Below are 26711 nucleotides of genomic sequence, written 5' to 3'. Positions count from 1 at the left end.
ATACTCCAAGACACAGAACCAGTATGAAGGCTGACTCACTTCCCGCAAGGAACTACAAGGGGAAAACACCAAGAAATTTCCAGGTTTGAGTTATGCTATTTTGAATGGTGTATGGATGGGGCTTTACTAGGAGGCACAACTGCAGGCCTTGGAGACTAGGACACAGGGACTCCGCCTTCTTCTCCTGCTCCCCTCTGCTACTGCCTCAGGTAAACAGTCTGCCCTCCTACTGGTGGCTCTCAGCTCTGGCCAAGTTCTAGGTAGCAAACAAGGCATGTAAAATATGTAGCTGTGAGGGACTAAGAAAAACAAGTGAAGACTAACACTGAGCAGAAACCCCCCTTACAAATCCCTTGGGCTAATTAATTTTTAAAGTCTCCCATTCAGTTACTCCCCCGGCCTGACGCTGCTTAGCTCGCGCGATCAGACAAGATTCAGGGTGGTATGACCATGGACAATGCTTACAATCTAAAGATGCTTCTTCCTGATGGGCAGAGGATGAGGCCTTGATCTCAGGGCCAGGAGTGCCTGACTAGCCATCCCATGCCTGGCTTTCTCCTGTGCAAGGCTCAGCTCCCTAACCTGTCTAATAATTAGGGCTATTTCAAACTAAGTTTACCCTTGTCTGACAAAATAGCCAATATCCCACGGGAAATAAGCTCACAAACCAAAATAACAAGACATTTGAGGAGCTACGTGAAATGAAAATAACTTAGCAGGACATATTCCACCAAAAGCAGAAATACTAGCACATACACACAAAAAGTTTGCCTAATACTAATATGAAAAGAGATAATAGAAGTCGTTAGCAATTTGAAACAAGAACAAGAAAGTATAAAAAGGGCCAGGAAAAAAATACCAAACATGAGAAGATACTAGTTAAAATTTAAAAATTATAAACGAAAGAGATAGCAGAAAGAATTAGCTAAGGAATGGGTTAACAATGGAAAGACTGAATTGAGGGGGAAAAAATCCCAGAGGGAAGAAGGGAAAGGCAAAGAAATACAAAATGTAAGATAAAATGGAAGAGGTGATGAGCCAGGGAAATAGAAGTAGTAACACCAAATAGCAGGACTTCTAGAAAGAGGAAACAATAATGGAGAGAAGGAAATATTTGAAGAATTAGTGGAGAGAATTCTTCTCTTTTTCCCTGCGTGAAAGAGAAGGAGGAGGAAGTGGAGGAGGAGGCGGCGGCTTCAGATTGAAAGAGCCAGAGAGTCCCAAAGAGGAGACATAAGAAAGAAACCCACACTGGGCATTAATAAGAAAATATAAAAATATTCAAAATAAGGAGAAAATTATGAAAGCTCCTAGAAAACAAGGTCCTGCATTAATAAACAAGGGTTAGATTAATTTCAGATGTTTCAATAGCAACACTGGAATTACCCATAGCCAAAAAAAAAAAAGAAATTAAATAATAGTGTAATGTTTTCAAAGCATTGAGGGAAAGTATTAGAACCATAAAACCAAGAAACTTCATTTACCAAGTTGCTATTTAAATATGAAGGGGAGATAAAAATAGTTTCAGGCATCAAACCCCTCACACTACCACAAGAAGTCTCACACTGAAATCAGTTCTGTGTTAAGTATTTCAAGAAGAGAAAATATAGAAAAGATAATGTAAGATGTGTATGAAGCTTAGAAGGATTTGATGTTGCCTTGCACAGTAGTTGCAAGCAAAGACAAAGAGAAATTACAAGCCTAGTGACCCAGAATTAAAAGCCAGATCAGTGGTTCTTAAAAGTGTGATGCCTGGACCAGCAGCAGCAGCATTGCCTCAGAATTTGTGACAGATGAAAACCTACCAAATCAGACCCTGCCAAATCACAGGCCCAGCAGTCTGTGATTTAACAAGTCTCCCAGTGATTTGGATACACCATTAAAGTTTGAGAATCACACTGGTCTCAAAAGTGTGGTTTGTGGACCCTTGAAAATCCAAGACTCTTTCAGGGAATCCACAGGGGCAAGACAATTTTCATCATAATTCTAAAATGTTATTGCCTTTTCACTTTCTCCCATGCGTGTATAAAGGAGTTTTTCAGAGGCTATAGGATTTATCAAGTTTTTTAAATGTAGTAACAAATTGAGAATCTAAGACAGATAAAAGAGATTGGCCAAATGTAAAGCAATGTCACTCTTTTTTTTAACATTTTTTATTGATTTATAATCATTTTACAATGTTGTGTCAAATTCCAGTGTACAGCACAACATGAACATATATATATATATATATATATATTCATTGTCACATTATTTTCTCTGTAAGCTACCCTAAGATCTTGTGTATATTTCCCTGTGCTATACAGTATAATCTTGTTTATCTATTCTACAATTTTGAAATCCCGTCTATCTCTTCCCACTCTCCACCCCCTTGGCAACCACAAGTTTGTATTCTATGTCTATGAGTCTATTTCTGTTTTGTATTTATACTCTGTTTGTTTGTTTGTTAGATTCCACATATGAGCGATCTCATATGGTATTTTTCTTTCTCTTTCTGGCTTACTTCACTTAGAATGACATTCTCCAGAAGCATCTATGTTGCTGCAAATGGCATTATGTTGTTGGTTTTTATGGGTGAGTAGTATTCCATTGTATAAATATACTACCTCTCCTTTATCTAGTCACCTGTTGATGGACATTTAGGCTGTCTCCATGTCTTGGCTATTGTAAATAGTGCTGCTATGAACATTGGGGTGCAGGTGTCATCCTGAAGTAGGGTTCCTTCTGGTTATATGCCCAGGAGCAGGATTCTTGGGTCATATGGTAAGTCATACCCTAGTCTTTTGAAGAATCTCCATACTGTTTTCCACAGTGGCTGCACCAAACTGCATTCCCACCAGCAGTGTAGGAGGGTTCCCCTTTCTCCACAGCCTCTCCAGCATTTGTCATTTGTGGATTTTTGAATGATGGCCATTCTGACTGGTGTGAGGTGATACCTCATTGTAGTTTTGATTTGCATTTCTCTGATAATTAGTGTTACTGAGCATTTTTTCATGTGCCTATTGATCATTTGTATTTCTTCTTGGAGAATTGCTTGTTTACGTCTTTTGCCCATTTTTGGATTGTGTTGTTTGGATGTTTCTTATTAAGTCATATGAGCTGCTTATATATGCTGGAGATCAAGCCTTTGTTGGTTTCATTTGCAAAAATTTTCTCCCATTCTGTAGGTTGTCTTTTTGTTTTACTTATGGTTTCCTTTGCTGTGCAGAAGCTTGTAAGTTTCATTAGGTCCCATTTGTTTATTCTTGCTTTTATTTCTATTGCTTGGGTAGACTGCCTTAGGAGAACATTTTTGAGATGTATGTCAGATAATGTTTTGCCTATATTTTCCTCTAGGGGGTTTATTGTAACTTGTCTTATGTTTAAGTCTTTGATACATTCTGAGTTTGTTTTTGTGTATGGTGTAAGGGAGTGTTCTAGCTTCATTGCTTTGCATGCTGCTGTCCAGTTTTCCCAACATCATTTGCTGAAGAGATTGTCTTTATTCCATTGTATATTCTTGCCTCCTTTGTCAAAGATTAGTTGACCAAACGTTTGTGGGTTCATTTCTGGGCTCTCTGTTCTGTTCCATTGGTCTATATGTCTGTTTTTGTACCAATATCATGCTGTCTTGATGACTGTAGCTCTATAGTATTGTCTGAAGTCTGGAAGAGTTATTCCTCCAGCCTCTTTCTTTCTCTTCAGTAATGCCTTGGCAATTCTAGGTCTTTTGTGATTCCATATAACTTTTATTATGATTTGTTCTAGTTCTGTGAAATATGTCCTGAGTAATTTGATAGAGATTGCATGAAATTTGTAGATTGCCTTGGGCACCAAGTCAAAAAGGGAAAGGGGGACATGCCAGCAGCCTGAACAGGGTGGGCAAGGCCACAGGGCCATGAGTCACCGAGAAGTGTTAGTACCACTGCAAACAGCGCGCGTGCCTGGAGCCAGGACGGCAGGGAGTCAGGCAGGAGGAGGGAGGAGCAGGCTGGAGCCCGATCCTAAAGAGCCTTGCTGCCCGGTCGTACTCCCACCTCCCCGCGGCCAAAGACAGGCGGCCCGCCCCGGGCTGCGAGCAGCCTGCGGCGCGAGATAAGGAGCGCGGTCGCGACAGACCCGCGCGGTACCCGCCGCCAGCCCGCCCGGCGGGCGCACCATCCAGCTCCGAAACGCAGGAACCGGGACTTTTGTTTTTGCCGCAGGACGGGACTCAGAGAGCACACAATGGCCAGTGTTGAAACTCCCTGTTTGGAAGGAAGAACAGTTGCACATCTGGGAAAGGTTAGGGTCAGGCACCGAAACGCGGGGAGCGGGCGCATTCCTCTGAGACGCTGCGCCGGTGACGTCAATCGCTGCCGGGCTTGGACAGAGCTGCTCTTGTGCAGAAGTCAGGGGCCCATTAACTCTGCCCAGCGCCTGAGTGTTTATGTGGAAAATGTGAGGCCAGGAAGTTGCTCCTAATTATGATTTGGAGGTTGCTGAGTTCTCTAGCGGTTGGTTTCTGTCTTTCCCACTTTCCCAGCTCCACTGGCTTCCTAGTTTCCCTTGTGTAGCCCAGTCTCTCTCTCTCCTTTTTCTCTTGCTCCTTCTCTCTTTTATTAAAAACAAAACAAACAAACAAACAAACAAATAAAAACTCTATTTCCTTCTGTTCCTTCTCTGCCTTGCTTCCTCCTTCTATCTTATATCTCGTTCTGCTGCTCCATGTCCGCCCTCCTCCCCACCACCCTCCATGGAGGTGGGCCCCGCTGGAAAATGAATTCTGAAAGCACAAGGTCACCCCCTGTAACTTAGTGTTTGGACTATCAACATTTCTCTTTCAGACTTCAGGGAGCAAGCTGCACTCTGCACAGGAACCATCACGCCTGTCCCCAGAATCAGAAGGAGATGGGAATGGAACCCCTATTCCCTCGGGCATCAGTCAAATCTAGAGAAAGCTGGCAGAGGCTAAAATGTGTAAGTAGGAAAGCGCTCAACGCCTGGAATTTCACACTCTCACCGCCGTCACATCCATCACATCTGCCCAAGCCATTCTCATCCACCCAACATAGTAACTTGGAGAACTAGAGACCTGCTGGTAATTACCGTTAGCCTACTTAATCCTAGGCCAAGGCGAGGCACCCCAGTGCTCCATTGCCAATGCCAGGTTAAAAAACCCTAACGGCCTCAGACAATGAGCTGTTACCCACATACGATTTACTTTAAGAATGAGTGACAGCACACTTTAAGCCCAAGACTCCTTTTGTATTTGTGCCAAGACTTTCCTCTACCACCCACTGATCAGCCTCCTCCCTCGTAAGTACTGCTAAGAAGCAGGGAGGAAGAGAAGAGCCCAGAATCCACTTGGAAAACCCAAACTCATACCAGCCTCAACTGCATGTGAACCGAAAGGTAAATAGGCAAGAGAAAAAATACATACATACATATGTAATTATATATAAATTAATTATTCATTATAATTTAATAATAAATTTATATATAATTTATTTCTGTGATTATTATTATAAATAATTTATATTATAATAAATTTTATAAAATTGATGATTATAATTTATAGTATAATAATTTATATGTAAGTTTTATATAATTTAAATTTATATTTTATATAAAGTTTACAAAGTTATATTATGTTTATAATTTAGCTTTATATATAATTAATTTTAATGGGACTAGAGAGATGTATACATAGATTTACTTGGTATTGATGTAATATTAATTGTAGCATTTATTGTTACAAATTTAAATTAATATTAAATGTTACATATTATATATAACATTATGCTTAATAATATACACGCATTTTCATTACTCACCTTGATACATTTTAACACATTTGTAAAATGTATGAACTGCTGACAGGGAGAGAGCCAGAGTCAGAGCAAAAGAGAGAAAGATCCTTTTATCTAGGTAATTATCACCTAGATCAAGGTATAGGACATTTCCAGTGCCTAAAAGTTTTCTTTGTGCCCTGCATAGTCAATACGTATCCCCTAGAGTTAACCACTATCTGACTTCTACCACTGTAGATAAATTTTGTCTGTCTTGCTCATCATATGAATTGAACCATGTAGTACTGTATTCTTTTCTATCTGACCTCTTTTGCTTATAATGTTTGTGAGATTTCCACTTTGTTACATTTAACAAGATGCAGTCATTCTTTTTCAGTGCTGTGTAACATTCCATTGTATGAACATACCATAATTTATCCATTCTATTGTTCAATCACTTAATTTTTAAAACATTATTTGTCTTTTAGGATTATACAGACTACTCTTTCCCTTTAATCAGGTACTAACCACACGACAGTACAGTCTGCACCAATGATTTGCAACCTTTGTTGCATGTTAGAATGACTAAAATAAATTTTTACCTTACTTGTGGCTTTTTATTGTAGCATGACATCTCAGAGATCATGGATACCTCTGTAGAAAGACATATCTCTCCAGACTTTCTTAGAAGATAAAATGATTTATTTATTTTGATTGAAACTAGAAGGTTTAAAATGTAATTGAATGATTCTATGCTTGTGCAGCAAAACACAGATATGATGATGATGATGATGTTATATATTGAAGCTTCCTGGATACCAGACACTGTGCTAAGCACCACACAGACATGCTATCTGTCTGGCTCACTGTTGGATCCCACTACCTAACACAATGGCTGGCATATAGCAGATGCTCAAAATATACTGAGTAAGTAAATTTAATTTGGCCTACATTTTAAAGTAGATATCACTATCTCTACCATTATCTCTATCATTATCATTCTCTCTCACTTCAAAGAATAAGAAAAATAGAGTGTCAGAAGTTTTAAATTTGCCCAAAGTTACCCAGTATAAACATGGGAAAAGTATGAGCCAAATCCAGATGTTAATTCTCAAGCTATATGACTGTATTATATATAAAATATAAATATAAATTATATATAAATAAATAAATACTAGTCTATCCTTGGATGAGACTTTAAAATATGTCTTTTCTGGTGAGGGAGGGGAGAGAGGAGGGTAGTGTTGATCCCAGCTGGATGTTTGGATGACCTGGGAAGTGAAGTTTTAAAGAAATTCAGATACAAGGAAACAGTGTGGTGCTTACTTTCACTGATCATCTGTGATGGGCAGAGGACCCTGATAACTGGTATCAAAGACACTTATTCGTCTTCACAACATGCTGTTTAAGTTGGTTTTATTGTCTCTACTTTATAACTGAGAACACGGAGACTTTGGAACATTGAGGGCCACAAGTGGTTAAGAATCCTCAGTAAGTTGTGTTGCCACAGTTCTAAGCCAGGTCTCCCTGACGACAAAGTCCATGCTCTTTTTACTACATCCTGCTGAAAAGAGGTGAAGGTGCAGAGATGGTTGGAGATTCGGTAGGCTCTGACATCAGCCTTACAAGAATATCACGGAAGGCAGAAGGAAAATAGAAAGTGAGCTAATATTTTTTTAAAATAACAGCTTATGTTTATTTGAGCCCTCAGGATGTGCTAGAATCTACTAAGGATTTTTCATGTATCATCTAATTAATCCTCACAACAGCCTCTGAAGAGGAGCTATTTTTATTTGCACATTATGGATGCGTCACTGAGACTTAGAAAGGTCAAGTAGCTTACACAAGATCTCACAGTCATTAACTGGCCAAGCCAAGATTAGAAGTCAACCATTTGGCTCCCAACTACATGCTCATAGCTGCCATGCTGCACTGACTCTTGAGGAATAGGCAGGAAGAAAGAAATCACCTGGGCAGAAGCAAAGCCAAGGAAAAGCCCTGGGATGCTGTGTGAGGCACCAGAACTAAGCACGGTTCAAGTCTAACCTGCTACATGGATGTTACATTTGTGTCCCCGTGGTCATGACCTAAAGCTGGGATAGGGGCTAGGGACCAAAGAGAAAAAGCCCATTTTCTCAGAGATCAGAGTTGTTGAAAATAGAACTGAAATAATATGAATATATTTTCAAGAAAGAGTAACAACCTTAAAAGTTAGAGTTAGATGAAGAAGCAGCTACTTGTTTCTCCCAAACAAGAGAAGACCAGTAATAAACTAAAGAATTATCTAAGCCAAAACCAATGTGTTGATTGCTGTGAGACTCAAAATTATAGGCCCTCAGTGGGACGGCCTTCAGTCAGCGACCTGTGCTCTCAGACTTATTTCCGTGATGGAATATCCACCATAACCCAGATAGACTATCTATTAAGACATGTGGATTTGTAATGGGGAACTTTAATCAGCCACGTTCCAAGCTCTTCCTGGGGTTTGTAATCTCTGAGTAGGCAGTCTAGGGGAGCACACTGTTGCCAAATGTCTACCAAAAGCCTGCCTGAGTGAAACAGTATTTGAGAATGATTTTTAGGAGTGAAAATGAAATTTTTAATTAACCTGATTATAAAAACGGTGTATACTTAGTGGAGAAAATTCAAATACAGAAAAGTATAAAGGAGAAATCATAGGAGGCTGCTTGGGAGTCAATCACCCAGAAAGGACAATTGTTAACATTTTAGTGCAGTTTAGTATGTGAAAACACGTACATATACACCATCAAGATGCCACCTGGGGTCTTCTGTACTTTAAGACTGAAAAAAGATGGTCACGAACCCCTTCTCTTTACCTTGAGGGAGAATCCATGACCTCTCGCATGATTTCTTTGATACATTCCAGGGCTTACAAGCTCACGATGGCCGCTAGCTCTGACATCCCATGTTCCCTGAATTGGTTCTCTGCTGTGCCTTACAGCTTTCCCTCTAACTCCAGCCTGGTGTTGACCCAAATGAAGAAATCATTCACATTCTTCTCACGCAACTTCTCCGCTGTGAAACAAACTGCAATAAATGGGAGTTACGTGACAACAAGGCAAATAACAAAATCTACTCCATTACTCAGTTACTCTGGTTTCCCCTTTCTCCTACTCCCTCCTTTCTCTCTTCTCTAGTCTCCTTCCACCCCCAATGGTGTAGCACATGCCTAGTATGCACGAGGTCCTGGGTTCAATCCCCAGTACTTCATTAAAAACAAAAATGGGGGAACTAGGTATAGTTTAGTGGTAGAGCACATGCTTAGCATGCACGGGGTTTTGGGTTCAATACCCAGTACCTCCATTAAAAAAAAACTAATAATGAAATAAACAAATAGACTTAATGACCTACCCCCCCAAAATAGAATAGGCTTCCTTCCACCCCCAAGTCTCTGTGCACTTCTAACGCATAGTGATTCAGCTGTCTTTCTTGTAACTTTGTATCTTGCTAATCCAAGTCCTTGTGACCTCACCTTAGGTATTTTATTATTTATATTTTAGATATTTTATTTATTTTACATATTTTATATTCTATTTTATTATTTTTATTAGTTATTAGCAGCTTAGGTGTTTTACTAAGCAAATATAGTACTCTTTAAAAAAATTAATCCAGTGTCTACTGATAAGACTTTTTTACCTCATTTTATCATCATCCTAATTAATATGCATGTGCCCTGTTAATTGCTGAGAGAGGAACTGCATGCAGCTATTTGCAAATATATTGACTTTTTATTCCCCACAGTATCTTTCAGGCCCAGTGTGCCATGGAACACACTTTAGAAAATATTGGGTAAATTCTGCCAGAAAGAATAAAAATAAGAAAATTTTCAAAAGGAAACAGCTTTGTGGCGATGGAGCACTACATCTGACAACCAAACCCTTAGACAAGAGACTTGCTCAGGCTCAGGAGTGTGGCTAGGTGAAAACGGCATTGAGAAAAATCAAAGCACCATAGTTCCACAAACGTGGGATACGTAGAAAGGAAATACAGTCATTCAAAGCAATCAGAAATGAAATCCTCAAAGCCATACTGCCATCAGGATGATCTAGGTAAAAGAGCCTCTTATGACTGGTCTTATTACTTCTTATTAGCAAAAGTCTGGAAGAGTAACTTCTCTTATGAAGCCAGAATAGAACTCTGCACTTTAGAAATATTACACATCCCCTTTCCTCCCTGCCACAATGTAGCTTATTGTCCATGCGACTGGCATGGCCCGACACACACTGTGGTATCACTATCTGTGATGGTTCATTTTATGTGTCAACTTGGTTGGGCCGTGGTGCCCAGATAGTTGGTCACACATTATTCTGGATGTTTCTGTGAAGATTGTTTGGGGGTGAGATTAACATAGAAATCAGTGGACTCTGAGTAAACCAGGTGACCCTCCACAACAGATGGACTGTGATTGGATGGGTGGGCTTCATCCAGTCAACTGAATACCTTAATAGAACAAAAACTGACTTCCCCGGAGCAAGAAGGATTTCTATCGGCCATCTGCCTGGGTCTCCCGCTTGCCTTCCTGCCCAACAGATCTAGGATTGCCCAGCTTCCACGATCACATGAGCCGCTTCTCAAAATCAGCCAGCCTCTGTCTTTGTCTCTGTCTCAATTCCTATCTCTCTCTCTCTCTCTCTCTCTCTCTCTATATATATATATATGAACATTTGTTTATTTTTATGGTTATACGGATATATGCATATAGTAGATGTTATATATATATTTTTTATATATTTTACATACACACATCCTATTGGTTGTGTTTCTCTGCCGAGTGCTAATGCATTGTCTGTCCCCTGTTTTCTTCCCTAGCCTAATGGAGAATTCCTTGAAGAGAAGGAACACAACTATGTACCTCTCTTCCCCGGGGTCTATCTCTACACCTGGCATAAAATTAGTACTTTTAAAGTGACCTAAATGAAATTGAAATTATTAATATTAGAAGTTATCTAATTTAATGGAGGTATAAAAATGACTTTCATAATAAGGAAAATAAAACATTCCATTGCCTAGAAATCTCTGTATCTTTTTAGTTTCCCCTTAAAGTCCAAAAAGCTTTTTTTAGGAGTTAAAAAATTCAGCAGCTAGTTTTTTGTGTTAGTTTACAAAATGACAAGATAAATTGAACATTCCAAGTGGACATAAAAGGACGGGTTTTCAAACATTCCACTGTGAGCTACAGGAACTAAGTTTAGCAATAGATGAAGTAAAAAACAAGAACAAGTGAAAGAAATTGAAATGCTCAATTGGACAACTTTCAATAAATTCAAGGATTAATTTTGTTAAATGCATATAAGTATAACAAGGTATAGGTTGCATAGACATATTTAGGAAAAGATGAATAATTAACATAGAACAAACATAACCGAAGTATATATTTTGGTTGTTTAGAGAAAATAAATTTTTTGTGTGGTTCCGGAAAACATTTAGATTACACAGACTAAAATATTTAAGACTAAAAATAATTACGAGACAGTGGTTCAAAAAATGAATGGAAGGATAAGGTTATGAGAAGGATTTTGCAGTTATTCATAGTCAGATACCAAGAATCAAACATAAGTCTCAAATTGTTAGAATGCCTACATTAAAAAAGGGGAAAGGAAGAACCCCGTAACATTCACAATTGAAGCAAAGAAAATAACTTACTTAAAATACTAGGGAAAAATCTCATCTCTCCATACTGATTTGGAGATGCAAATCAAATTTGTAAAAATATATCACTAATTTTCAGCCAGAACGTTCAAAATTGATGGATGGAGCAGTGAGATAGCAATGAGTAGTTTAATGTGACTGTTGCACAGGAGCCAGAGGGGCAGGAAATGGGACTAATACTTTCTGTTTTTCTTCTCTTCCTAAGCTTCCTGGCTGACATCTTATCTGTGCATGAATGTCTACACTATCGTGTAGATGGAACCAGATTGTGCATGTCCTTAAATGCCATAGAAAGGGGTTTAGAGTTCATTCTCTAACTAGACAAGGTGAGTCCATTCAGAGATTGTGCAGTGGAAGAATGATGTCACTAAACTTGTATGGTTGGTGAATTGAAGCAAAAGAAATACGATGTCTGAGAGTATATTAATGAGATTCAATAAATATTAATCTTATACTTATTTATTGGGTACCTAATGCGAAAAAGGCTCCATGCTACATGCTAAGGAATAAATGCAAAGAAAATAGATAAAATTCAACCCTCATGGATGTGATTGTCCAGTGGAGATATGTCTGTAGTCCATGGAAAAGCTTGATTAAATAAGATGAGAAACTCAATCTAAGAATGACCTAATTATCAGAGCATCAGAGATTGCTTGGTGCAATCATCTCATATTTACAGAAAAATAAAGATGAGGCTTAAAAAGGGTCAGAGTTCTAATCTGAGTTTGACAGTCATATATATGGACTACAATGCTAGATTTGGGAATCTGTGTTTCAAAACATCAAGTGTGAATTTTAAGGAATGTATCCATTATGGATTATAGTTGTTCAGTTTGTACTTATCTGAAGAGAACTTCTCATCATTGAGGAATAATATGTAAAATAGAAGAAAGGGCAGTTTTGACAAGGTATGCAATGGTGCATTTTTCTGCATTAAACACAAGTATAGGGATAGATGTACACTTTTGATTTAGAGGGTAGTATGATAATGCAGAAGGCCATGCACAGATAAGATGTCAGTTTTGATTCCTTTGCTTTTTGTAATCATTCGTGTATAGAGTGATTTCCTCCACTGGACATTGAACTCCCATAAAGCAAGATTGGTGCCTTCATTTTCTTTAACAGCTTTACTAAGCACCGAGTCACATATACCACACAGCTCACTCATTTAAAATGCATGATTCAATGGCTTGGGTATAATACACTACTATCTTTTTAAAAATTGTGGTTACGTAAAGAAAATTTGCCATTTTGTTCATTTTAAGTGGCATTGATGACACTCACCTGGCTGTGCAACCATCACCACTAGGTATTTGCAAAACTTTTTCATCAGCCCACACATAAACTCTGCAATCATTAAGCAGTGTTTTCCCTTGCTTCCAGCCCCTGATAATCTCTAATCTATTTTCTATCTCTGTAGACTTGACTAGAATAGTGTCCTATTGATCTTTGTTCCCCGTTATCTTGAACAGACGTTGAGCACATAGCAAAGCTCAATAAACACCTGTTGAACAAATGAATACAAGAATGAAGACACATTGTTTTTCTGTCCTTGCTTAGACTCAGATTCTCTAAATGCCTCCTCTTTCTGCTTCACCAGCATGCCTCTTCATATCATCTTTATTTAAAACTCTGTATATAAGCTCATTTTTTCTACTCTCTTGTCTATGCCATTATGCCATTTCACCCAGAAATATATGACGTATGCTTCAGTTTTACAGAGGTAAATGAGCTGGTAAAATGGCCAGGGATATCGAGATGAATGCAAGAGGCTTCCATACAAAAGAATGAATATGTCTAAGGACATCTCACATGAGTGCAGATGATCAAACAGCAAGTCTCTGGACTGTGTATCACCACACAAATGTTAAATAGGTTTGCAGTAAGAATATCTACACAATGGGAGAGACATTTTCAAGACAGATTCATCCTGAATGCCTCTCTCTCCCAACAAATGCCACAGAGGTACCCAACAACCCTTTCTTTCTAAAGAGAAGAATACGATGGAGAGGGAGCAGTTTCAGCAGAAAGGAAACACTAGGGACATGTTGTTTTTGAAGTGATTTATGGGTGATAAATAGGGGTAGATGGACGCTAAAAGAAGATAGGCATGTCTTCCAGCTGTTAAAAAAAAACAGCTGCAGTTAGCATTTTACTGGGTATTTTAAAGATGAGCTCTTCTAGAATTCTAGATTATAGTGTCAAAGTAGTAATTGAAACTACAGAAATAATGTTAATACACCTAAAATCTGTACTTTTAACAACTGTATACAGATAGATTGAGAATTTTCTGCATTCTGTGTAAAGTTACTGATAGAAGTAGGTAGAGTTATTTAATGCAGATCGATAATTAAGCAAAGAACAAGATCAATGGACGATTCAAAACTTGAACAAGGCCAGAGAGAGTCTAGACTCTTGAATAGATCAGGACAGAGGTGTTTCCCTGATCTAAAATTGAGTAAGAGTTTCACCAATTCCTTAACGAGGAGAGAATGAAAATTAATACTGAAACAACCCTATGTGTTCCTTTTATATTTTATGTATATAGTTATGAGTGAGTTAACAGCTTAGCAAAGTGTAAATATTTATTCCATAAAGCACTAACAAATTTTGTGGTCTTTACGGAGTCCCAGATTAAATCCACATTTGTTTGCAATATGTATCTTAACAAAAAATTGCGCTGAGAATTCTGGTTATACCACCTCCTTGACTATGGTTTTGTCAAGGATAATGGCTCTTGGGATGTGAAACATTGCAAATACACTTGACTGGTGAACTCCTTGGGCCCTCCCTCAAAGCCTGGTTACCATATATTTTTCCAAACACTTGGTCGAGATAGTAGGTGGCCTCAGAAATCCTAATAGTAAGTCAGCCCTAAGCCAGCTTATTCTTTCATTTAACAAATATGTACTGTGACAGGGATGCTATAAACTGTTTTAGAGATTGCAAATGGTTGTCAATGTACAATTTTCAAAATGTTAAAGACATAATTCTCATAAAAATATATAGTGAGCACATGTCAAGGCTGCATTTGATTCACTAATGAGGGATTCATCAAGATGACAAAGCTGATTCAAAGGAAGATATAGATAAATATTATATGTCTCATTATATATATAATATAATATACCTTATAATATATTATATGTAATATCTTACAATATCATATATATGTAAAGAGAGGAAGAGAGAGGTGTAGGGAAGAGTATCCATTTAACAACAACAACAACAACAACAGAAAATTACTGAAAGAACAATTACACAGAAGAGAAGCAATAAAATAGAGGACTTAAATAACACAACAAACCAAATCAACCTAGCAGACATATACAGAACACTCTAAACAACAAACATTCTTTCTAAGTGCACATGGGACATTTTCCAGGATAGACATAGGATAAGCCACAAATTAAGTCTGAAATTTAAAAAGATACCTATCATGAAAGTATCTTTTCTGACCACAACAGGATAAAGTTAGAAATCAAAAACAGAAGGAAAACTGGAAAATTCAAAAATTGGTGGAAATTAAGCAATATACTCTTAAATAACCAATGGATCAAATAATAAACCACCAGGAAAATTAGAAAATACTAACAAATTTAGACAAAAAACAAAACAAAACAAAACAAAACAAAAAACACAACATACCAATGCTTATGGGATGCACTGAAAGTCGTTCCAAGGGGGAAATGTATGGCTATAAATGCTTACATTGAAAAACAAGAAAGGCCTCAAATCCACAACCTAACTTTACAACTTAGGAAACTAGAAAAAGAACAAACTAAACCCAAAGCTAGCAGAAGGAAGAAAATAGTAAAGATTAGAGCAGACATAAACAAAACAGAGAATAGAATAGAGAAAATTTAAAAACCAAAGTTGGTTCTTTGAAAAGAACAACAAAATTGACAAAACTTTAGCTAGATGGACTAAGAAAAAAAAAAAAGAAGGAGGTTCAAATAACTGATATCAGAAATGAAAGTGGGGACATTACTATGAACTGCACAGAAATAAGAAGGATCATGAGAGTACTATGAACAATTATATACCAGCAAATTGGATAACCAGATGAATTAGACAAATACCTGTAAACACAGAACCTACCAAGACTCAATCACAAAGAAATAAAAACTCTGAATAGATTTATAACTAGTAAAGAGACTCAATCAGTAATCAAACATCTCTCAACAAAGAAAAACCCCAGACTGATGATGTCACTGCTGAATTCTACCAAATATTAAATAAGAACTAACACCAATCCTTCTCAAAATTTTCCCCCAAAATTTAAAGGAAGCAACACTTTCTAACTCATTCTATGTTGTCAGAATGACCTGATACCAGACACTACAGGAAAAGAAAATTATAGATCAATAACCCTTATGGACATTGGTGAAAAATTCTCAACAAATACTAACAAACCAAATTCAGCAGTATATTGAAAGGATTATACACCATAACCAAGTGGTATTTATTCCTGGAATACAAGGATGGTTCAATATTCAAAAATCAATCAAAGTAATATACCACATTAACTGAATAAAGGGGAAAAAGCGACAAATGCGAAAAAAACATTTGACAAAATTTAACACTCTTTCATGGTAAAAACACTAAAAAACTAGTAATAGAAAGACACTATCTCAATATAATAAAAGCCATATGTGAGAAAGCTACTGCAAACATCATACTCAGTGGTAAAAAACTGAAAGCTTTTCCTGTCAGATCTGGAACCAAAGCAAGGATGCTCACTCTCACCACTTTTATTTAACATAGTACAAGAAGTTCTAGCCAGAGCAATAAGACAAGAAAAATAAGTAAAACACATCTAAATTGAAAAGGAATTATCTCTGCAGATAATATGAATGTGTACATAGAAAACTCTATAGATTACACACACCTGCACACACACACACTCACACACACACACAAATAAAATCTGTTAGAACTAATAAATGAGATCAGCAAAGTAGCAGAATACAAAGTCAACAAATGAAAGTTAGTTGCATTTCTACACACTAACAAACTACCTGCATTAGAAATTAAGAAAACAATTCTATTTACAAAAGCATCAAAAAGAATAAAATACGTAGGAATAAACTTAACTAGGGAGGTAAAAGACTTATACAATGAAAACTACAAAACATTGATGGAAGAAACTAAAGTTAAATTTTAAAAACTTATATTGCAACATTTCCACTTCTGTCTGTATACCCAAAGAATCAAAAGCAGGTTCTCAAAGAGATATTTGTACACCCATATTCATAGTGGTATTATTCACAATAGCTAAAACAGGGAAGCAACCCGGGGTCCATCAAGAGATAAATGGATAATCTAAATGTGGTGCATACATAAAATGGATTATTATTCAACATTATAAAGGAGAAAATTCTGACAGATGCTACATCATGGGTGAACCTAGACATTATGCTAAGTGAAATAAACCAGTCATACAAAGACAAATACTGTATGATTCCACTTATGTGAGGTACTAAGTATAGTCAAATTCATAGAAACAGAAAGTAGAGTGGTGGTTGACAGGCGCTAGAGGAGGGGGAATTGTTTAATGAGATAGAATTTTAGTATCACAAGAAGAAATGTTCTGAAGATGGATGGTGGTTGTGGTGGTGGTTGCACAGCACTATGAATGTATTTAATACCATTGAACTATACAGTTAAAGATGGTAAATTTTGTGTTATGTGTATTTGACCACAATGAAAAAGAAAAAGAAAAAGAATGCTGGAATAAGACTAAAAAGTTGGATACAAAGCCCATTAATTCCTACAGCATAATAAAACCATAACCTTTGTGGTAATAATCCTGTCTACTGGACACAATCATTTGTAGTATATATCTGTTTTATACAAGTTCAGTCCTAATTTTACAAAGTCTGGGCCCTGATTAATGGCAAATAGTATGCCAAATGATAACCAGGTTCCCATGGACAGGCTTATTACACAATTCTCCGCCTATAATTGAAAAAACATGTGGTCATGTTTACGCCTTATTTCCCAGTTGTGGGTGATCTTTCTTAACATGGTAAACAAAAGCAGGCACCCTCAGGGAGCTATCATAGTTACACAGTCACATCAAACAATGATCCAAGTAAACTTAGATATCAATTGTGTTGAGTGTTCTGAAGGAAAGGTGTGTGATGGCTGTGACTTCAGGGATTCCAACAGGGATTTATCTAGTCAGGAGATCAGCAAGATGTCTGTGAAGGAGATGCTGGGTGAGGGGGAAATATGAATAATGATCAGAAATTAACCAGTCAGATCCTCATCTCTTCCCCACCCATACATATCCCACATCTTTGAACATCATGTATATATGCCTATTTCTTCTAAATGAACATATCCAGACCTTCCCTTTCTCAAAAACTCAGCCCTGGGAGTCCACTTTGATGGCATACAGGTGAGACAGGAGGGAAGAGGGCAGAGCACAACCATTTAAAAAAATGACACAATAATTAGCACCAAGATGATGGAAGATAACAAATCCCAGTAGATCTTGAACTTCAATATACATGAATTGAAACAGAATAGCGTGCTAATGGCACTCCCACAGGTGCCAGGACAGTTTCAAGGCTGACAATAAAGGGTCAAAAAGTGGGTGATGGCCCAGTTCCCGGGAATCCTAGCCCCTTCCCCAAAATAGTTGGAATGATCCTTCCACTTGTTAGCAGATGAAGTTTCCGAGCTCATAAAAACTAACAACCCACACACTTTTTGGCCAATCTCATTTTCCTAGCCGACCCCATCCATGCTCTGAGGCTGCCCCTCTCCCTTCTAAGTAAGATGGCCCACATTCTGCCTATGGAATCTGTATCACCTAGCCAGCTTATCTCTTGACTTTTGAGACAGCCTGCACTCTATCTATGGAGTGTGCATCTATCTGAACAGATCTACAAAATCTACTGACTTGCTCTTGAATTCTTTCCTGCATGAAGCCAGGGACCCTCACTTGATGGGCCCCACCCCAGGGATTCACCTGGGACATATCCTCTTGCACCTCATTTTTCCTGTGTCACAGGCTTCTCATGCACAAAGCAGAGTACTCAGTCCCTCCCTCACCAAGCATCTCCCCCAGCGTTTCCTGGGTTCATACGTGGTATCAACTGATCAAATCAAAAGTTTCAGAATTATCTCTGATTCTTCTCTTTCTCTCACTCCCCACCTCCCCAATGCAGTTATCAATTAACGTTGCCAGTTATGCTCTCATAATGTGCCCAATTCACCATTTTCCACCATTTTTCCACCACTACCCAGGACCAAGACACCACCATTCTATCTTCACTCTTGCCCCTACAGTCCATTCGCCACTTAGCAACCAGTGACAAACATCCAAAAGGTACATCATGTCCATCTCCTAAAATTCCTCCAATGGAAGTCAGCATAAAATCCAAACTTCTCCCACGGGCTTACACAGCCCTATCAGACCTGTCTTTGGAATCTTCTGACATCATCTGTTACTCTTTCTACTCCCTCCCCATCGCTAACTCTGCTTCAGTCACACAGTCTTTCCAGATGTTCAAACATGCCATGCTTATTCCCAGATTATGGCCTTTCAGCTGTCTGGTTCCTTTCATCATTCAAATTTTACCGTAATATCATGACTTTAGAAAGATCGTCCTTAACCACCTGATCTAAATCAAGTACACCCAGTTTCTCTACATTCGATCCTCTGACTTTAATTCTCGGCATGACTGTTACCATAAGCTGGTATTTTTTCTTGTTTACTTTTTTTTTTCCTGTCTGCATCCCCACCCTCAACCTCTACACTTGTCTTGATTTGTAGTTGTAACTCCAGTGCTTAAACAGTGCCCAACATACAGTAGGTGCTGGAAGATGGTTTTGAATACAGGAACACGGTAAAGAGAGAAAGGATAATTGTTAAGGCAAAAAGAGCTGGAAAGAGCATGAGAAGTAGGGGATGAAACCCAGTGTGGTGGGAAGCTTAGGGCATAGAGCAGGAGGGGCAGGGGAGCAGGACAGCTGGAGAGCAAGAAGCAGCCAAGCCACACAGCATGGCACCTGGAGGGATTCTGAGGAGTTTTGTCTTCATCCGAAGAGAAATGAGAAGATATTGACAGATCTTTTAGGCAGAGGGATGGGAAAAGGTGATATTCTAGTGATCTTGCACTCAAACTGACAGAAACTCTATAGGAAAAAATAATGCCACTGCTTTAGAGACAAGCTCACCCTGGTACAACCTGAGCAGAAATCCACTGACCCACATCAGTTTACTTCCCTCCCCAAGACACCTGCATGCACAGGCATCATTTGTTCCAATCTCGTAACCATGAAATGTGCAACAGCCTCTAAAGTGAACTTCCCTTTACTTTTTGAAGTGCATCTCTGCTTTCCTAGGCAGCCCCACCCCACATGCTGTTTCCTCTGCAAGCAAAGCTCTTCCAATTCCCAACCCACTTGCCTCATTAACTCTTTCTTTCCCTTTACATCTCAGCTCAAACACCATTTCCCAGGGAGGCCTTCTTTGACCCCACCTCTCCATACTATGTCATGGTCAACTATTATATATGTCCTTATTTATTTCCTTTCATAGCAATAACCACAGTATAGTGGAAAATGGAGACTGTTAGATTGCCTGGCTGGCATCTCAGATTTTTCTACTTAGTAGTGCCATGAGCTTAGGCAAATTATACAACCTTCTTGAACCTCAGTTTTATCACTCATAAAATGGGAATAATGATAGCCCCTACTTCAATGCACTTTTAAGTGTGTTAATGATACAGGTGAAATAGTCAGTACAATCTCTGGTGTGCAGTTACATGTTTAGTAAATGTTAGCTACGAATAACATTCCCATGCAAATTGGTGCAGCCACTACAGAGAACAGCATGGAGGCTCCTTAAAAAAACTAAAAATAGACTTACCATATGATCCAGCAATCCCACTCCTGGGCATACATCTGGAGGAAACTCTAATTCAAAAAGACACATGCACCTTAATGTCCATAGCAGCACTACTTACAATAGCCAAGATATGGGAACAACCTAAATGTCCATTGACAGATGACTGGATAAAGAAGTTGTGGTATATATATATATATATATATATATATATATATATATATATGGACTACTACTCAACCATGAAAAGGAATGAAATAATGTCATTTGCAGCAACATGGATTGACCTAGAGATTATCATACTAAGTAACGTAAGTCAGACAAGAGGAAGGCAAATATCATATATCACTTACACATCGAGTCAAAAAAATGACACAAAAGAACTTACTTATGAAAAAGAAAGAAATTCACAGACATAGAAAACAAACTTATAGTTACCAGTGGGGAGAAGGGGAAGGGAGGGCATAAATTAGGGGTTTGGGATTGGCAGATACAAACTACTATGTACAGAATAGATAAACAACAAGGTCCTACTGTATAGCACAGGGAAATACACTCAATGGCTTGTAGTAACCTATAACGAAAAAGAATATGTATGTATGTATGCATGTGTGTGTATATATATGTGTGTGTGTATATATATATATATAAAACACTGACTCACTATGCTATACACCAGAAACTAATACAACATTGTAATTCAACTACAATTTTTTTAAATGTGGGGAAAAAAATAACATTCCCATGCTGTGATGAAACTGGCAATACTGTGTCTGGCCCTGCCAAACGTGGGGTAAATATTCCCTGGACTCCTGTCTGACTAGTTACCTTTTGTGTGGTGTCCACTGCTACCACTTGTCCCTTTTGGAATTTTCAGCTCAGGTATATATATATACTTTGTTGTTAAAAGATTTATTGCAATAATACAATAAAAGTTTAGAAAACATTTGTATGACTCAAACTGATTTGGAAGTTGCAGAGCAATGGGGACCCCCTGCAACATGACACAGTGAAAAGGTCTGACACTGTAGTTCCTTTAACAGCATGCCACTAATTGCTCTTCCTCAAATCATCATTACACGAATACTGAAATGAATCCTGTCTGCTACTCAAGGCTGACATTGTTTACCCCTTAATTTACAGGTGTGCAAAACTTTTCTTAATTATCTTCCATTACAAAAAAAAAGTCTTTAACAGACCATTTTAAGCAGCTTTTTTGGTGCCTGTGAGTTGTTTTTTGTTTTTGTTTTTGTTTTTGGAATTACTTTGTTTCAGCAAATCATTTTATTATGGAAAACACGACCAAGTTCTATGGCTTTTTGTTAAAAAAAAAAAACACCAGCTTCAATTTATTAAAAAGTTGTTTACTTATGGTCCTGGCAGCAATTTGAAAGATTGTACTGAGCAGCGAAGAGAGTAGAAAAAAACAGTGATTGAAATGTATGTTTAGGAATATTTACAGGGTGGATCCAATGCAAAATAATGAAAACCAAAATATCTCAGCAGTGTAAGGCAGTATGTTGGTGTTCAAAACCACTGAAGGTCTGATCATTTAACCTTAAGTCAAGTTAGCTGACACGAACAACAACAAAATGTACCCTATCAATCCCTTCATTTCCCATGTCCTCGTAAGCCTGTTGAATTACTCCAGCCTGTGATGTCTGAATCTGTTCTTTATCTTCATCTCACATTCATGGTTTCATAAGAGGCTCACTTGAGAAAAACCATGACTGTCACGCATCTCAGCTTAAGTCATTCTCCAGCCTCAAGCCCCCAAACCCAGGCTTCCAGCTCTTGAGATTAAGCTCTTTGTGCTGACGGTTTGAAGTGCCTAAGTCCCTCTTATCTCATGGGATTTTAAGTTCATTTGGTGTTTGTTCAAGCCCACCACAGCCACTGTCTGGAGGGGAAAAACACAACCCAGCAGTCATGAAGCTGAGCCCTTAAAACTGATACCAGCTGTCTAAGAACCCACGTGGGAAAAAGCCTGTTTCCTCCTAAGTGGAAAATTCATAAAGTCAGGGAACTTGGGACTCCTGGACAGGAATAAACAGCCTTCTTCTGCGTTTCCATCCCAAATTCTACCAAACACTAAATATCCAATAGCAAGAGCTATATACAGTACCTCGGATTTGGAGGCAAAGTTATCAACTCTAATTATGAGGAGAAAAGAAGCGAGGGCAGGGCAAACGGCGCTCCGAGTGAGTTACCTGAGGTACTATAATGCTAATCACACTACCAAGATAGGGTAACAATAATGCCTGTTAGGAGTTTTTCATCAGATTTCTTTTTGCAGCTGTTAAAAATAAAAGCTACTTATACGTTTGTACATAACGCCTCTCTACAGTTTTCTTATAAGATTGTCACTAAGAGAACGAGAAGACACATTATCAGTTCAGATATTTATTTTGCATCAGAACTGACTACTCTGGTCTCACTCACAGTTCTCTCCTTCTACCCCAGGCATCGGGTTTTGGAACTCAGATTAAAAAAAAAAAAAGTTTGGTTCCAGGCAGGAGGACCCAGGGAGAGAGTGGATGTGAGTGGAGTTGGCAGGATGGTGCAGTTCCCACCCAGCCCCGCTGGCTGGGAGGACGGCACCCGGGATGGGGACAAGAGGGCCAGATGTTGATGCAGTTGTGCTTTCCTGACAGTGACATTCTAGACAAGATATGATGCCCAGAATCTGCCTGAAGCATGCTGGGTAATCCTTGTGAGACTCTGAACACAGGTAGGGCTACTTTGCACCCCGGGGGCTGTAGTCCCGCCCAGCTTCCTTCTACGCAGACCGGAGCAGTGCACCAGCACCCCCCACCCCTAAGAAGGCAGGTGTGCACTCTGGACCTCTCCTGAGCAGCCACAGCAATGTTGACGCTTCATTCTGAGATAAGCACACATACCAGGCAAGGGTGGGAGCAGAGGACAAAAACACACAGGAGTGACACTCCTTTGGGAACTCTATAGCAGAACTGGGGTTCCGTTAAGATGTGCTGAGTCCTGGGGTGGGACATGGAGAGATATGGTCATTAAAAATCATACTTTGTTTTCATAGGCTTGTGAGTTCCTTGGCATCCGACTGATATGTGTTATTTTGTTGAGTTCTCACAATAACCAGGAAGTATTTTGATTCCGATTTTAAAGAGGAGGACACTGAGCCACACAGGGGTTAATCAGCTTGTCCAGTTGCACATACAGAGTTAAGAGGTGACACCAAACCCAGACTTTCAAGACCTGTATTTTCTCCCACTAGAGCAGGCCATTCCAGTCACAGTTTCAAAGCAGCAAATTAGAACTCAGGGGGTGGGGGAGGGTAAAGCTCAGTGATAGACTGTCTGACTAGCATGCTTGAGGTCCTGGGTCCAATCCCTAGTACTGCCATGAAAAATAAATAAACCTAATTACCTTCCTACCCCAACTTCCTCCCCCTAAAAAAACTCAGAAGGCAATAGGTAGATCCCCAAAGAATTAAAAAAAAGAATATTAAAACCACAATTTACCCTTCAAGGAGATTAGAGAAAAACAATACAAATATGGTAATAGAATTCAAAGTAATCTGTGGCCCACTTAGCAGAAGGGGCAAACAGCAGCAGACACATATCCCAACTGGACCTGATGAAAGCTTGTCTCTTCTCATAAGGGTGTAATTGGGTTGGAATCTGTCCTGAGTCACCAAGCAAAATTTAAGTTTTGTCTCTGATCTTTAGGGTACCAGTAAAAATTGTTAAGAATTTAGCAAAGATCTCTAACTGGTACTGGAAATAAAAGGTTTGGTGCCTTTTGAATAGATGTATTGATTCAACAGAATTTTGTTGAGTATCTCATATGGGCAGTATGCTTAGGCAGTATTCTGCATGTATGATGCAACAGGAAATAAGACAGAGCAAAATCCCTGCCCTAACAGAGCTTAAATTTCAACGGATATAGCATTTTGTATAACATTTCTCTAAAGTGTCAGATAAATAGACTACTTTGTACCCTGCTTTCACTGTTCATTTGCAGTTGTCTCTACACCTTGAAAGTCATGTCTTCAGTTCTTGCAACAGCCAGTCACAGCACTCAGCTCCTCTTAGGCAGGCACCCCTTTCCCCATAGTCTGAACTCAATCAATGCCGTTGTGCTGGGCTCCACAACAACTAAAAGCAAAGGAGAGATCGGGTTCTACCAAGTTGCCTCCAGGACCCGGAAACCCAGAGCCCATTTGGATCAAGAGAGGGGAGCTCATGGTGGGACCAGTGCCCAGAGCCGGCTCCAGCCAATATGTGGGAAAGTTACATAACTGCCCTTTCTTATTTCTTATTCCCCACCCCCCAGCCCAGTTTTGGCTGGGATGTCGGATGCTCAGCCTTGCCTTTGCACAGAGATCTCCGCCTGGGCATTGCCCCTGTGAGACTCAGGAGGAAATGAAGACTCTGGGCTGACACTGGGCCTATTCCTCCAGATCCACTGAGCTTAGTGTCAAGGTCCCACTTTTTCTTCTTAGAGACTTGCCTTTTCCCTTGTCCAGCTGCCAAAGAAACAGACGGCTCCTGCCAGGTTTCAGAAACTGCAGTCTTTGGACGGTGCAAAAAAGTCCGACTGTGTTTTGGTACAAGCTTCAGAAAGCTCTGGGGATCCTGCTTAGGAGAAGACCAGCCAAAACAAAGGGTTAGGAGGGAGTGAGAGCCTGTTTGATCCAATAGCAATCCCCACCATGGACTCCTCTGACCAAGGGCCATCAAATGAAGTCCTCTCCTCGTGCGCTGAGCGGATTGGATTCCACTTACCTGCTGCCTCTTAGAATTAGACCAGACCTCCACACAGCGAGGGCAGGGACGGCAAGTATGTGGATGACTTAGTGAAGCATCTGGAGTGGGGCGGGCAGGTGAGGGGGATTTTTGGAAGGAGGAGGGGGCTGAGTGAGGGGACTTGGCACCCGTTTAATTGTAGTGTTGATGTGAACCATCAGGGTTGGGAGGTGGAGGAAGAAGGGGGGTTCCCTGTTTCCAAGGCTGCCCACCCTTCACGTTAGAGTCAGTGGGGAGCCTTTGAAGAAAGATTTCCCCCACCCTATTCCCCACCCAGGGCCTGGGGAAGGACTTGGGTCAAGTCAATGATCTGGAAACAGTCAAAATCCAGTTGCTGTTTGGCTGTCCACTTGCAGGGAAATGTGAGCAGTCTGTTTTTTATTGCTTTGCTCTTATCACATCAGGCTGTTCTTTATTAGAAGCAGTTTCACTTCCAAGAAACCTGTTTTGCTTCTCCTCCCTGGCCCCGCCCCCTCCCTCAACATTTCACCCTTCACCCCATCTACTGCTGCCTCAGTTCTTCGGCTGTCAAGAAAATAAGCTGCTACATGACTGACCCTAGCTCAGACCAGACCTAGAAAACAAAAAGATGAAAGTTCAGTCAGTGCCTGCAGCAGATGGCGAAATATTACTCCACTAACTCTGCCTTTTCTGGATTACCGCCTTCTGCCTGCATTGTTCAAGGGACAGCAGGCCTCAGTCCATTTTGCAGCCAAAAGTCAGCAACTTGGCAGAAGTGGCCACTGTGTTTGCAAGTAGGATTCCTTGTGAGGGTCCTGGCAGGCCACAGTTTGAAAGGCAGGATAAAGCAGGACATGTGGATGAGCCCAGCAGCCACACTCCAGCACCTTCCCCCTCAGGACTCAGAATACTGAGCGTCCTCTACTGACCCACAAGGTACACCAGGACCGGGGACTGTTCTCAGCCAGTAAGGACAGACTGGGTGACCTGCTTCTTGCTCAGGTGTCACTCAGTGAGAGCCAGGGAGCCCCCACCACCATGCCTTCTTCAAGTTCCTCTCACATGCACTTTCTTCTACTTGTATCCTTTTTTCTGTCTCCCTTGAGTTTCCTCTCCCCACACACACTTCTCCATTTCCCCCCGTTTTTCCCTAGAGTCATCATGATGACTGCGATTGAAAGGCTTATGAATTCCTCCCTCACCAGGGTGAGAACTGCTTTCACGCAGAGTCCTCTGACACCTTCCTGCCCTTAAACTTTAGAGAAGATCACCTCAACTCCACTCTCTCGTATGCCCTGTCCAGTGGAATCCCAAAGTCCTCCTCAATTTTCTATGCATTTCTCAAGAAGTAGGTCCTTCAAATCAACCTGGCTCTCAAATCCTGCTTCCCCTGAGCAACAGCCATGTGGTGGTTGGTCCTGCTTTGGCCATGCTATTTATTTCTATGCCAGAGTCACCCAGATAAGAATCTGGTACCTTCCTTGGTTTACAAAAACAACAGCTCTCACCAGGAGCATGTGTGTCAGTGGATGGAGAGGTTTGTATTAGAGCAACATAGGCAACTTCAAATTATACAGAGGGTTCCGTTTAGGTGAAACAGTCAGACCGTACTTGGAGATTTTTCTTTTACTCCCTGAAAAAAAAAATCACTGATACAGAAAATAATATCAGTGATAACATTTT

General features: G+C 39.6%; 1 long non-coding RNA gene across 2 annotated transcripts in view; it reads left to right on the top strand.

Moving 5' to 3' along the window:
* Positions 1 to 7277: 7277 nt before the first annotated feature.
* Positions 7278 to 26711, top strand: part of LOC140686267 (uncharacterized) — a 29683-nt gene continuing 10249 nt past the window's right edge. Inside the window, exons 1-3 of one of the 2 annotated variants that reach the window (XR_012059972.1) lie at positions 7278 to 7410; positions 9513 to 9820; positions 11626 to 11746. This is a non-coding gene — a long non-coding RNA (uncharacterized lncRNA). The remainder of the gene's footprint in view (positions 7411 to 9512; positions 9821 to 11625; positions 11747 to 26711) is intronic. The other variant, XR_012059971.1, reaches the window with a different exon arrangement.

This window comes from Vicugna pacos, chromosome 16 (assembly GCF_048564905.1).
Source record: "Vicugna pacos chromosome 16, VicPac4, whole genome shotgun sequence".
Taxonomy (NCBI): Eukaryota; Metazoa; Chordata; class Mammalia; order Artiodactyla; family Camelidae; genus Vicugna; species Vicugna pacos.
The sequence above is the reverse complement of the archived record's forward strand: the minus strand, read 5'-3'. Positions and strand labels throughout refer to the sequence as shown.